The 9,380-nt window shown below is 49.6% G+C and overlaps 16 non-coding genes and 10 pseudogenes across 16 annotated transcripts; all 26 read left to right on the top strand.

Annotated features, from left to right (window-relative positions):
* The first annotated feature begins 16 nt into the window (after positions 1–16).
* Positions 17–135, top strand: LOC149757809 (5S ribosomal RNA). The gene has a single exon (XR_016405250.1). It is a non-coding gene; the product is annotated as a 5S ribosomal RNA (ribosomal RNA).
* A 246-nt stretch (positions 136–381) lies between these two features.
* Positions 382–500, top strand: LOC149757808 (5S ribosomal RNA). The gene has a single exon (XR_016412914.1). It is a non-coding gene; the product is annotated as a 5S ribosomal RNA (ribosomal RNA).
* A 246-nt stretch (positions 501–746) lies between these two features.
* Positions 747–865, top strand: LOC149757807 (5S ribosomal RNA; annotated as a pseudogene).
* Positions 866–1,111: 246 nt separating this feature from the next.
* Positions 1,112–1,230, top strand: LOC149757806 (5S ribosomal RNA). The gene has a single exon (XR_016405239.1). It is a non-coding gene; the product is annotated as a 5S ribosomal RNA (ribosomal RNA).
* A 246-nt stretch (positions 1,231–1,476) lies between these two features.
* Positions 1,477–1,595, top strand: LOC149757805 (5S ribosomal RNA). The gene has a single exon (XR_016405228.1). It is a non-coding gene; the product is annotated as a 5S ribosomal RNA (ribosomal RNA).
* Positions 1,596–1,841: 246 nt separating this feature from the next.
* LOC149757804 (5S ribosomal RNA) lies at positions 1,842–1,960 on the top strand (annotated as a pseudogene).
* Positions 1,961–2,206: 246 nt separating this feature from the next.
* Positions 2,207–2,325, top strand: LOC149757803 (5S ribosomal RNA). Its single transcript, XR_016405216.1, has one exon. It is a non-coding gene; the product is annotated as a 5S ribosomal RNA (ribosomal RNA).
* A 246-nt stretch (positions 2,326–2,571) lies between these two features.
* On the top strand, positions 2,572–2,690 carry LOC149757802 (5S ribosomal RNA). Its single transcript, XR_016405205.1, has one exon. It is a non-coding gene; the product is annotated as a 5S ribosomal RNA (ribosomal RNA).
* A 246-nt stretch (positions 2,691–2,936) lies between these two features.
* Positions 2,937–3,055, top strand: LOC149757801 (5S ribosomal RNA; annotated as a pseudogene).
* A 246-nt stretch (positions 3,056–3,301) lies between these two features.
* On the top strand, positions 3,302–3,420 carry LOC149757800 (5S ribosomal RNA). Its single transcript, XR_016404616.1, has one exon. It is a non-coding gene; the product is annotated as a 5S ribosomal RNA (ribosomal RNA).
* A 246-nt stretch (positions 3,421–3,666) lies between these two features.
* LOC149757799 (5S ribosomal RNA) lies at positions 3,667–3,785 on the top strand (annotated as a pseudogene).
* A 246-nt stretch (positions 3,786–4,031) lies between these two features.
* On the top strand, positions 4,032–4,150 carry LOC149757798 (5S ribosomal RNA). Its single transcript, XR_016403224.1, has one exon. It is a non-coding gene; the product is annotated as a 5S ribosomal RNA (ribosomal RNA).
* Positions 4,151–4,396: 246 nt separating this feature from the next.
* Positions 4,397–4,515, top strand: LOC149757797 (5S ribosomal RNA; annotated as a pseudogene).
* A 246-nt stretch (positions 4,516–4,761) lies between these two features.
* Positions 4,762–4,880, top strand: LOC149757796 (5S ribosomal RNA). The gene has a single exon (XR_016405196.1). It is a non-coding gene; the product is annotated as a 5S ribosomal RNA (ribosomal RNA).
* Positions 4,881–5,126: 246 nt separating this feature from the next.
* LOC149757795 (5S ribosomal RNA) lies at positions 5,127–5,245 on the top strand. The gene has a single exon (XR_016412913.1). It is a non-coding gene; the product is annotated as a 5S ribosomal RNA (ribosomal RNA).
* Positions 5,246–5,491: 246 nt separating this feature from the next.
* On the top strand, positions 5,492–5,610 carry LOC149757794 (5S ribosomal RNA; annotated as a pseudogene).
* Positions 5,611–5,856: 246 nt separating this feature from the next.
* LOC149757793 (5S ribosomal RNA) lies at positions 5,857–5,975 on the top strand. Its single transcript, XR_016405187.1, has one exon. It is a non-coding gene; the product is annotated as a 5S ribosomal RNA (ribosomal RNA).
* A 246-nt stretch (positions 5,976–6,221) lies between these two features.
* Positions 6,222–6,340, top strand: LOC149757792 (5S ribosomal RNA; annotated as a pseudogene).
* A 246-nt stretch (positions 6,341–6,586) lies between these two features.
* LOC149757791 (5S ribosomal RNA) lies at positions 6,587–6,705 on the top strand. Its single transcript, XR_016405176.1, has one exon. It is a non-coding gene; the product is annotated as a 5S ribosomal RNA (ribosomal RNA).
* A 246-nt stretch (positions 6,706–6,951) lies between these two features.
* On the top strand, positions 6,952–7,070 carry LOC149757790 (5S ribosomal RNA). Its single transcript, XR_016412912.1, has one exon. It is a non-coding gene; the product is annotated as a 5S ribosomal RNA (ribosomal RNA).
* Positions 7,071–7,316: 246 nt separating this feature from the next.
* On the top strand, positions 7,317–7,435 carry LOC149757789 (5S ribosomal RNA; annotated as a pseudogene).
* Positions 7,436–7,681: 246 nt separating this feature from the next.
* Positions 7,682–7,800, top strand: LOC149757788 (5S ribosomal RNA). The gene has a single exon (XR_016405165.1). It is a non-coding gene; the product is annotated as a 5S ribosomal RNA (ribosomal RNA).
* Positions 7,801–8,046: 246 nt separating this feature from the next.
* LOC149757787 (5S ribosomal RNA) lies at positions 8,047–8,165 on the top strand (annotated as a pseudogene).
* A 246-nt stretch (positions 8,166–8,411) lies between these two features.
* LOC149757786 (5S ribosomal RNA) lies at positions 8,412–8,530 on the top strand. The gene has a single exon (XR_016405162.1). It is a non-coding gene; the product is annotated as a 5S ribosomal RNA (ribosomal RNA).
* A 246-nt stretch (positions 8,531–8,776) lies between these two features.
* LOC149757785 (5S ribosomal RNA) lies at positions 8,777–8,895 on the top strand. The gene has a single exon (XR_016412911.1). It is a non-coding gene; the product is annotated as a 5S ribosomal RNA (ribosomal RNA).
* Positions 8,896–9,141: 246 nt separating this feature from the next.
* On the top strand, positions 9,142–9,260 carry LOC149757784 (5S ribosomal RNA; annotated as a pseudogene).
* Positions 9,261–9,380: the final 120 nt, after the last annotated feature.

Below are 9,380 nucleotides of genomic sequence, written 5' to 3'. Positions count from 1 at the left end.
TCGAAGGGCATGTCATGGGTGCGATCATACCAGCACTAATGCACCGGATCCCATCAGAACTCCGCAGTTAAGCGTGCTTGGGCGAGAGTAGTACTAGGATGGGTGACCCCCTGGGAAGTCCTCGTGTTGCACCCCTTTTATTTTTTGCCCGCTTTTTTATTTTTTGATAATATTTAATTTTAATTTTTCGGCTTTTGGCTTTTCCTCTTCGGATAATTTTTTTCCCCCGAAAATAAACTGAGTCCGGAGACTAGCGGTGCCATGCCGCATAGCGGAACAGCGCGTTGAATCCTACGCCAGAACGGCCCCGGCAGCGCGAATGTCTCGGGCCGTCGCGGTCTGCTGCTTTGTCATAAAAGGGAGTTTCGAAGGGCATGTCATGGGTGCGATCATACCAGCACTAATGCACCGGATCCCATCAGATCTCCGCAGTTAAGCGTGCTTGGGCGAGAGTAGTACTAGGATGGGTGACCCCCTGGGAAGTCCTCGTGTTGCACCCCTTTTATTTTTTGCCCGCTTTTTTATTTTTTGATAATATTTATTTTTAATTTTTCGGCTTTTGGCTTTTCCTCTTCGGATAATTTTTTTCCCCCGAAAATAAACTGAGTCCGGAGACTCGCGGTGCCATGCCGCATAGCGGAATAGCGCGTTGAATCCTACGCCAGAACGGCCCCGGCAGCGCGAATGTCTCGGGCCGTCGCGGTCTGCTGCTTTGTCATAAAAGGGAGTTTCGAAGGGCATGTCATAGGTGCGATCATACCAGCACTAATGCACCGGATCCCATCATAACTCCGCAGTTAGGCGTGCTTGGGCGAGAGAAGTACTAGGATGGGTGACCCCCTGGGAAGTCCTCGTGTTGCACCCTTTTTATTTTTTGCCCGCTTTTTTATTTTTTGATAATATTTATTTTTAATTTTTTGGCTTTTGGCTTTTCCTCTTCGGATAATTTTTTCCCCCCGAAAATAAACTGAGTCCGGAGACTGGCGGTGCCATGCCGCATAGCGGAACAGCGCGTTGAATCCTACGCCAGAACGGCCCCGGCAGCGCGAATGTCTCGGGCCGTCGAGGTCTGCTGCTTTGTCATAAAAGGGAGTTTCGAAGGGCATGTCATGGGTGCGATCATACCAGCACTAATGCACCGGATCCCATCAGAACTCCGCAGTTAAGCGTGCTTGGGCGAGAGTAGTACTAGGATGGGTGACCCCCTGGGAAGTCCTCGTGTTGCACCCCTTTTATTTTTTGCCCGCTTTTTTATTTTTTGATAACATTTATTTTTTATTTTTCGGCTTTTGGCTTTTCCTCTTCGGATAATTTTTTTCCCCCGAAAATAAACTGAGTCCGGAGACTCGCGGTGCCATGCCGCATAGCGGAACAGCGCGTTGAATCCTACGCCAGAACGGCCCCGGCAGCGCGAATGTCTCGGGCCGTCGCGGTCTGCTGCTTTGTCATAAAAGGGAGTTTCGAAGGGCATGTCATGGGTGCGATCATACCAGCACTAATGCACCGGATCCCATCAGAACTCCGCAGTTAAGCGTGCTTGGGCGAGAGTAGTACTAGGATGGGTGACCCCCTGGGAAGTCCTCGTGTTGCACCCCTTTTATTTTTTGCCCGCTTTTTTATTTTTTGATAATATTTATTTTTAATTTTTCGGCTTTTGGCTTTTCCTCTTCGGATAATTTTTTTTCCCCGAAAATAAACTGAGTCCGGAGACTCGCGGTGCCATGCCGCATAGCGGAACAGCGCGTTGAATCCTACGCCAGAACGGCCCCGGCAGCGCGAATGTCTCGGGCCGTCGCGGTCTGCTGCTTTGTCATAAAAGGGAGTTTCGAAGGGCATGTCATGGGTGCGATCATACCAGCACTAATGCACCGGATCCCATCATAACTCCGCAGTTAGGCGTGCTTGGGCGAGAGAAGTACTAGGATGGGTGACCCCCTGGGAAGTCCTCGTGTTGCACCCTTTTTATTTTTTGCCCGCTTTTTTATTTTTTGATAATATTTATTTTTAATTTTTTGGCTTTTGGCTTTTCCTCTTCGGATAATTTTTTCCCCCCGAAAATAAACTGAGTCCGGAGACTGGCGGGGCCATGCCGCATAGCGGAACAGCGCGTTGAATCCTACGCCAGAACGGCCCCGGCAGCGCGAATGTCTCGGGCCGTCGAGGTCTGCTGCTTTGTCATAAAAGGGAGTTTCGAAGGGCATGTCATGGGTGCGATCATACCAGCACTAATGCACCGGATCCCATCAGAACTCCGCAGTTAAGCGTGCTTGGGCGAGAGTAGTACTAGGATGGGTGACCCCCTGGGAAGTCCTCGTGTTGCACCCCTTTTATTTTTTGCCCGCTTTTTTATTTTTTGATAACATTTATTTTTTATTTTTCGGCTTTTGGCTTTTCCTCTTCGGATAATTTTTTTCCCCCGAAAATAAACTGAGTCCGGAGACTGGCGGTGCCATGCCGCATAGCGGAACAGCGCGTTGAATCCTACGCCAAAACGGCCCCGGCAGCGCGAATGTCTCGGGCCGTCGAGGTCTGCTGCTTTGTCATAAAAGGGAGTTTCGAAGGGCATGTCATGGGTGCGATCATACCAGCACTAATGCACCGGATCCCATCAGAACTCCGCAGTTAAGCGTGCTTGGGCGAGAGTAGTACTAGGATGGGTGACCCCCTGGGAAGTCCTCGTGTTGCACCCCTTTTATTTTTTGCCCGCTTTTTTATTTTTTGATAACATTTATTTTTTATTTTTCGGCTTTTGGCTTTTCCTCTTCGGATAATTTTTTTTCCCCGAAAATAAACTGAGTCCGGAGACTCGCGGTGCCATGCCGCATAGCGGAACAGCGCGTTGAATCCTACGCCAGAACGGCCCCGGCAGCGCGAATGTCTCGGGCCGTCGCGGTCTGCTGCTTTGTCATAAAAGGGAGTTTCGAAGGGCATGTCATGGGTGCGATCATACCAGCACTAATGCACCGGATCCCATCATAACTCCGCAGTTAGGCGTGCTTGGGCGAGAGAAGTACTAGGATGGGTGACCCCCTGGGAAGTCCTCGTGTTGCACCCTTTTTATTTTTTGCCCGCTTTTTTATTTTTTGATAATATTTATTTTTAATTTTTTGGCTTTTGGCTTTTCCTCTTCGGATAATTTTTTCCCCCCGAAAATAAACTGAGTCCGGAGACTGGCGGTGCCATGCCGCATAGCGGAACAGCGCGTTGAATCCTACGCCAGAACGGCCCCGGCAGCGCGAATGTCTCGGGCCGTCGAGGTCTGCTGCTTTGTCATAAAAGGGAGTTTCGAAGGGCATGTCATGGGTGCGATCATACCAGCACTAATGCACCGGATCCCATCAGAACTCCGCAGTTAAGAGTGCTTGGGCGAGAGTAGTACTAGGATGGGTGACCCCCTGGGAAGTCCTCGTGTTGCACCCCTTTTATTTTTTGCCCGCTTTTTTATTTTTTGATAACATTTATTTTTTATTTTTCGGCTTTTGGCTTTTCCTCTTCGGATAATTTTTTTCCTCCGAAAATAAACTGAGTCCGGAGACTCGCGGTGCCATGCCGCATAGCGGAACAGCGCGTTGAATCCTACGCCAGAACGGCCCCGGCAGCGCGAATGTCTCGGGCCGTCGCGGTCTGCTGCTTTGTCATAAAAGGGAGTTTCGAAGGGCATGTCATGGGTGCGATCATACCAGCACTAATGCACCGGATCCCATCATAACTCCGCAGTTAGGCGTGCTTGGGCGAGAGAAGTACTAGGATGGGTGACCCCCTGGGAAGTCCTCGTGTTGCACCCTTTTTATTTTTTGCCCGCTTTTTTATTTTTTGATAATATTTATTTTTAATTTTTTGGCTTTTGGCTTTTCCTCTTCGGATAATTTTTTCCCCCCGAAAATAAACTGAGTCCGGAGACTGGCGGTGCCATGCCGCATAGCGGAACAGCGCGTTGAATCCTACGCCAGAACGGCCACGGCAGCGCGAATGTCTCGGGCCGTCGAGGTCTGCTGCTTTGTCATAAAAGGGAGTTTCGAAGGGCATGTCATGGGTGCGATCATACCAGCACTAATGCACCGGATCCCATCAGAACTCCACAGTTAAGCGTGCTTGGGCGAGAGTAGTACTAGGATGGGTGACCCCCTGGGAAGTCCTCGTGTTGCACCCCTTTTATTTTTTGCCCGCTTTTTTATTTTTTGATAACATTTATTTTTTATTTTTCGGCTTTTGGCTTTTCCTCTTCGGATAATTTTTTTCCTCCGAAAATAAACTGAGTCCGGAGACTCGCGGTGCCATGCCGCATAGCGGAACAGCGCGTTGAATCCTACGCCAGAACGGCCCCGGCAGCGCGAATGTCTCGGGCCGTCGCGGTCTGCTGCTTTGTCATAAAAGGGAGTTTCGAAGGGCATGTCATGGGTGCGATCATACCAGCACTAATGCACCGGATCCCATCATAACTCCGCAGTTAGGCGTGCTTGGGCGAGAGAAGTACTAGGATGGGTGACCCCCTAGGAAGTCCTCGTGTTGCACCCTTTTTATTTTTTGCCCGCTTTTTTATTTTTTGATAATATTTATTTTTAATTTTTTGGCTTTTGGCTTTTCCTCTTCGGATAATTTTTTCCCCCCGAAAATAAACTGAGTCCGGAGACTGGCGGTGCCATGCCGCATAGCGGAACAGCGCGTTGAATCCTACGCCAGAACGGCCCCGGCAGCGCGAATGTCTCGGGCCGTCGAGGTCTGCTGCTTTGTCATAAAAGGGAGTTTCGAAGGGCATGTCATGGGTGCGATCATACCAGCACTAATGCACCGGATCCCATCAGAACTCCGCAGTTAAGCGTGCTTGGGCGAGAGTAGTACTAGGATGGGTGACCCCCTGGGAAGTCCTCGTGTTGCACCCCTTTTATTTTTTGCCCGCTTTTTTATTTTTTGATAATATTTAATTTTAATTTTTCGGCTTTTGGCTTTTCCTCTTCGGATAATTTTTTTCCCCCGAAAATAAACTGAGTCCGGAGACTAGCGGTGCCATGCCGCATAGCGGAACAGCGCGTTGAATCCTACGCCAGAACGGCCCCGGCAGCGCGAATGTCTCGGGCCGTCGCGGTCTGCTGCTTTGTCATAAAAGGGAGTTTCGAAGGGCATGTCATGGGTGCGATCATACCAGCACTAATGCACCGGATCCCATCAGATCTCCGCAGTTAAGCGTGCTTGGGCGAGAGTAGTACTAGGATGGGTGACCCCCTGGGAAGTCCTCGTGTTGCACCCCTTTTATTTTTTGCCCGCTTTTTTATTTTTTGATAATATTTATTTTTAATTTTTCGGCTTTTGGCTTTTCCTCTTCGGATAATTTTTTTCCCCCGAAAATAAACTGAGTCCGGAGACTCGCGGTGCCATGCCGCATAGCGGAATAGCGCGTTGAATCCTACGCCAGAACGGCCCCGGCAGCGCGAATGTCTCGGGCCGTCGCGGTCTGCTGCTTTGTCATAAAAGGGAGTTTCGAAGGGCATGTCATGGGTGCGATCATACCAGCACTAATGCACCGGATCCCATCATAACTCCGCAGTTAGGCGTGCTTGGGCGAGAGAAGTACTAGGATGGGTGACCCCCTGGGAAGTCCTCGTGTTGCACCCTTTTTATTTTTTGCCCGCTTTTTTATTTTTTGATAATATTTATTTTTAATTTTTTGGCTTTTGGCTTTTCCTCTTCGGATAATTTTTTCCCCCCGAAAATAAACTGAGTCCGGAGACTGGCGGTGCCATGCCGCATAGCGGAACAGCGCGTTGAATCCTACGCCAGAACGGCCCCGGCAGCGCGAATGTCTCGGGCCGTCGAGGTCTGCTGCTTTGTCATAAAAGGGAGTTTCGAAGGGCATGTCATGGGTGCGATCATACCAGCACTAATGCACCGGATCCCATCAGAACTCCGCAGTTAAGCGTGCTTGGGCGAGAGTAGTACTAGGATGGGTGACCCCCTGGGAAGTCCTCGTGTTGCACCCCTTTTATTTTTTGCCCGCTTTTTTATTTTTTGATAACATTTATTTTTTATTTTTCGGCTTTTGGCTTTTCCTCTTCGGATAATTTTTTTCCTCCGAAAATAAACTGAGTCCGGAGACTCGCGGTGCCATGCCGCATAGCGGAACAGCGCGTTGAATCCTACGCCAGAACGGCCCCGGCAGCGCGAATGTCTCGGGCCGTCGCGGTCTGCTGCTTTGTCATAAAAGGGAGTTTCGAAGGGCATGTCATGGGTGCGATCATACCAGCACTAATGCACCGGATCCCATCATAACTCCGCAGTTAGGCGTGCTTGGGCGAGAGAAGTACTAGGATGGGTGACCCCCTAGGAAGTCCTCGTGTTGCACCCTTTTTATTTTTTGCCCGCTTTTTTATTTTTTGATAATATTTATTTTTAATTTTTTGGCTTTTGGCTTTTCCTCTTCGGATAATTTTTTCCCCCCGAAAATAAACTGAGTCCGGAGACTGGCGGTGCCATGCCGCATAGCGGAACAGCGCGTTGAATCCTACGCCAGAACGGCCCCGGCAGCGCGAATGTCTCGGGCCGTCGAGGTCTGCTGCTTTGTCATAAAAGGGAGTTTCGAAGGGCATGTCATGGGTGCGATCATACCAGCACTAATGCACCGGATCCCATCAGAACTCCGCAGTTAAGCGTGCTTGGGCGAGAGTAGTACTAGGATGGGTGACCCCCTGGGAAGTCCTCGTGTTGCACCCCTTTTATTTTTTGCCCGCTTTTTTATTTTTTGATAATATTTAATTTTAATTTTTCGGCTTTTGGCTTTTCCTCTTCGGATAATTTTTTTCCCCCGAAAATAAACTGAGTCCGGAGACTAGCGGTGCCATGCCGCATAGCGGAACAGCGCGTTGAATCCTACGCCAGAACGGCCCCGGCAGCGCGAATGTCTCGGGCCGTCGCGGTCTGCTGCTTTGTCATAAAAGGGAGTTTCGAAGGGCATGTCATGGGTGCGATCATACCAGCACTAATGCACCGGATCCCATCAGATCTCCGCAGTTAAGCGTGCTTGGGCGAGAGTAGTACTAGGATGGGTGACCCCCTGGGAAGTCCTCGTGTTGCACCCCTTTTATTTTTTGCCCGCTTTTTTATTTTTTGATAATATTTATTTTTAATTTTTCGGCTTTTGGCTTTTCCTCTTCGGATAATTTTTTTCCCCCGAAAATAAACTGAGTCCGGAGACTCGCGGTGCCATGCCGCATAGCGGAATAGCGCGTTGAATCCTACGCCAGAACGGCCCCGGCAGCGCGAATGTCTCGGGCCGTCGCGGTCTGCTGCTTTGTCATAAAAGGGAGTTTCGAAGGGCATGTCATGGGTGCGATCATACCAGCACTAATGCACCGGATCCCATCATAACTCCGCAGTTAGGCGTGCTTGGGCGAGAGAAGTACTAGGATGGGTGACCCCCTGGGAAGTCCTCGTGTTGCACCCTTTTTATTTTTTGCCCGCTTTTTTATTTTTTGATAATATTTATTTTTAATTTTTTGGCTTTTGGCTTTTCCTCTTCGGATAATTTTTTCCCCCCGAAAATAAACTGAGTCCGGAGACTGGCGGTGCCATGCCGCATAGCGGAACAGCGCGTTGAATCCTACGCCAGAACGGCCCCGGCAGCGCGAATGTCTCGGGCCGTCGAGGTCTGCTGCTTTGTCATAAAAGGGAGTTTCGAAGGGCATGTCATGGGTGCGATCATACCAGCACTAATGCACCGGATCCCATCAGAACTCCGCAGTTAAGCGTGCTTGGGCGAGAGTAGTACTAGGATGGGTGACCCCCTGGGAAGTCCTCGTGTTGCACCCCTTTTATTTTTTGCCCGCTTTTTTATTTTTTGATAACATTTATTTTTTATTTTTCGGCTTTTGGCTTTTCCTCTTCGGATAATTTTTTTCCTCCGAAAATAAACTGAGTCCGGAGACTCGCGGTGCCATGCCGCATAGCGGAACAGCGCGTTGAATCCTACGCCAGAACGGCCCCGGCAGCGCGAATGTCTCGGGCCGTCGCGGTCTGCTGCTTTGTCATAAAAGGGAGTTTCGAAGGGCATGTCATGGGTGCGATCATACCAGCACTAATGCACCGGATCCCATCATAACTCCGCAGTTAGGCGTGCTTGGGCGAGAGAAGTACTAGGATGGGTGACCCCCTAGGAAGTCCTCGTGTTGCACCCTTTTTATTTTTTGCCCGCTTTTTTATTTTTTGATAATATTTATTTTTAATTTTTTGGCTTTTGGCTTTTCCTCTTCGGATAATTTTTTCCCCCCGAAAATAAACTGAGTCCGGAGACTGGCGGTGCCATGCCGCATAGCGGAACAGCGCGTTGAATCCTACGCCAGAACGGCCCCGGCAGCGCGAATGTCTCGGGCCGTCGAGGTCTGCTGCTTTGTCATAAAAGGGAGTTTCGAAGGGCATGTCATGGGTGCGATCATACCAGCACTAATGCACCGGATCCCATCAGAACTCCGCAGTTAAGCGTGCTTGGGCGAGAGTAGTACTAGGATGGGTGACCCCCTGGGAAGTCCTCGTGTTGCACCCCTTTTATTTTTTGCCCGCTTTTTTATTTTTTGATAATATTTAATTTTAATTTTTCGGCTTTTGGCTTTTCCTCTTCGGATAATTTTTTTCCCCCGAAAATAAACTGAGTCCGGAGACTAGCGGTGCCATGCCGCATAGCGGAACAGCGCGTTGAATCCTACGCCAGAACGGCCCCGGCAGCGCGAATGTCTCGGGCCGTCGCGGTCTGCTGCTTTGTCATAAAAGGGAGTTTCGAAGGGCATGTCATGGGTGCGATCATACCAGCACTAATGCACCGGATCCCATCAGATCTCCGCAGTTAAGCGTGCTTGGGCGAGAGTAGTACTAGGATGGGTGACCCCCTGGGAAGTCCTCGTGTTGCACCCCTTTTATTTTTTGCCCGCTTTTTTATTTTTTGATAATATTTATTTTTAATTTTTCGGCTTTTGGCTTTTCCTCTTCGGATAATTTTTTTCCCCCGAAAATAAACTGAGTCCGGAGACTCGCGGTGCCATGCCGCATAGCGGAATAGCGCGTTGAATCCTACGCCAGAACGGCCCCGGCAGCGCGAATGTCTCGGGCCGTCGCGGTCTGCTGCTTTGTCATAAAAGGGAGTTTCGAAGGGCATGTCATAGGTGCGATCATACCAGCACTAATGCACCGGATCCCATCATAACTCCGCAGTTAGGCGTGCTTGGGCGAGAGAAGTACTAGGATGGGTGACCCCCTGGGAAGTCCTCGTGTTGCACCCTTTTTATTTTTTGCCCGCTTTTTTATTTTTTGATAATATTTATTTTTAATTTTTTGGCTTTTGGCTTTTCCTCTTCGGATAATTTTTTCCCCCCGAAAATAAACTGAGTCCGGAGACTGGC

Source organism: Phoenix dactylifera, chromosome 4 (assembly GCF_051530095.1).
Source record: "Phoenix dactylifera cultivar Ajwa chromosome 4, Ajwa_hap1_PhDact_Kaust_v1.1, whole genome shotgun sequence".
In the NCBI taxonomy this organism is placed as follows: domain Eukaryota; kingdom Viridiplantae; phylum Streptophyta; class Magnoliopsida; order Arecales; family Arecaceae; genus Phoenix; species Phoenix dactylifera.
The sequence above is the reverse complement of the archived record's forward strand: the minus strand, read 5'-3'. Positions and strand labels throughout refer to the sequence as shown.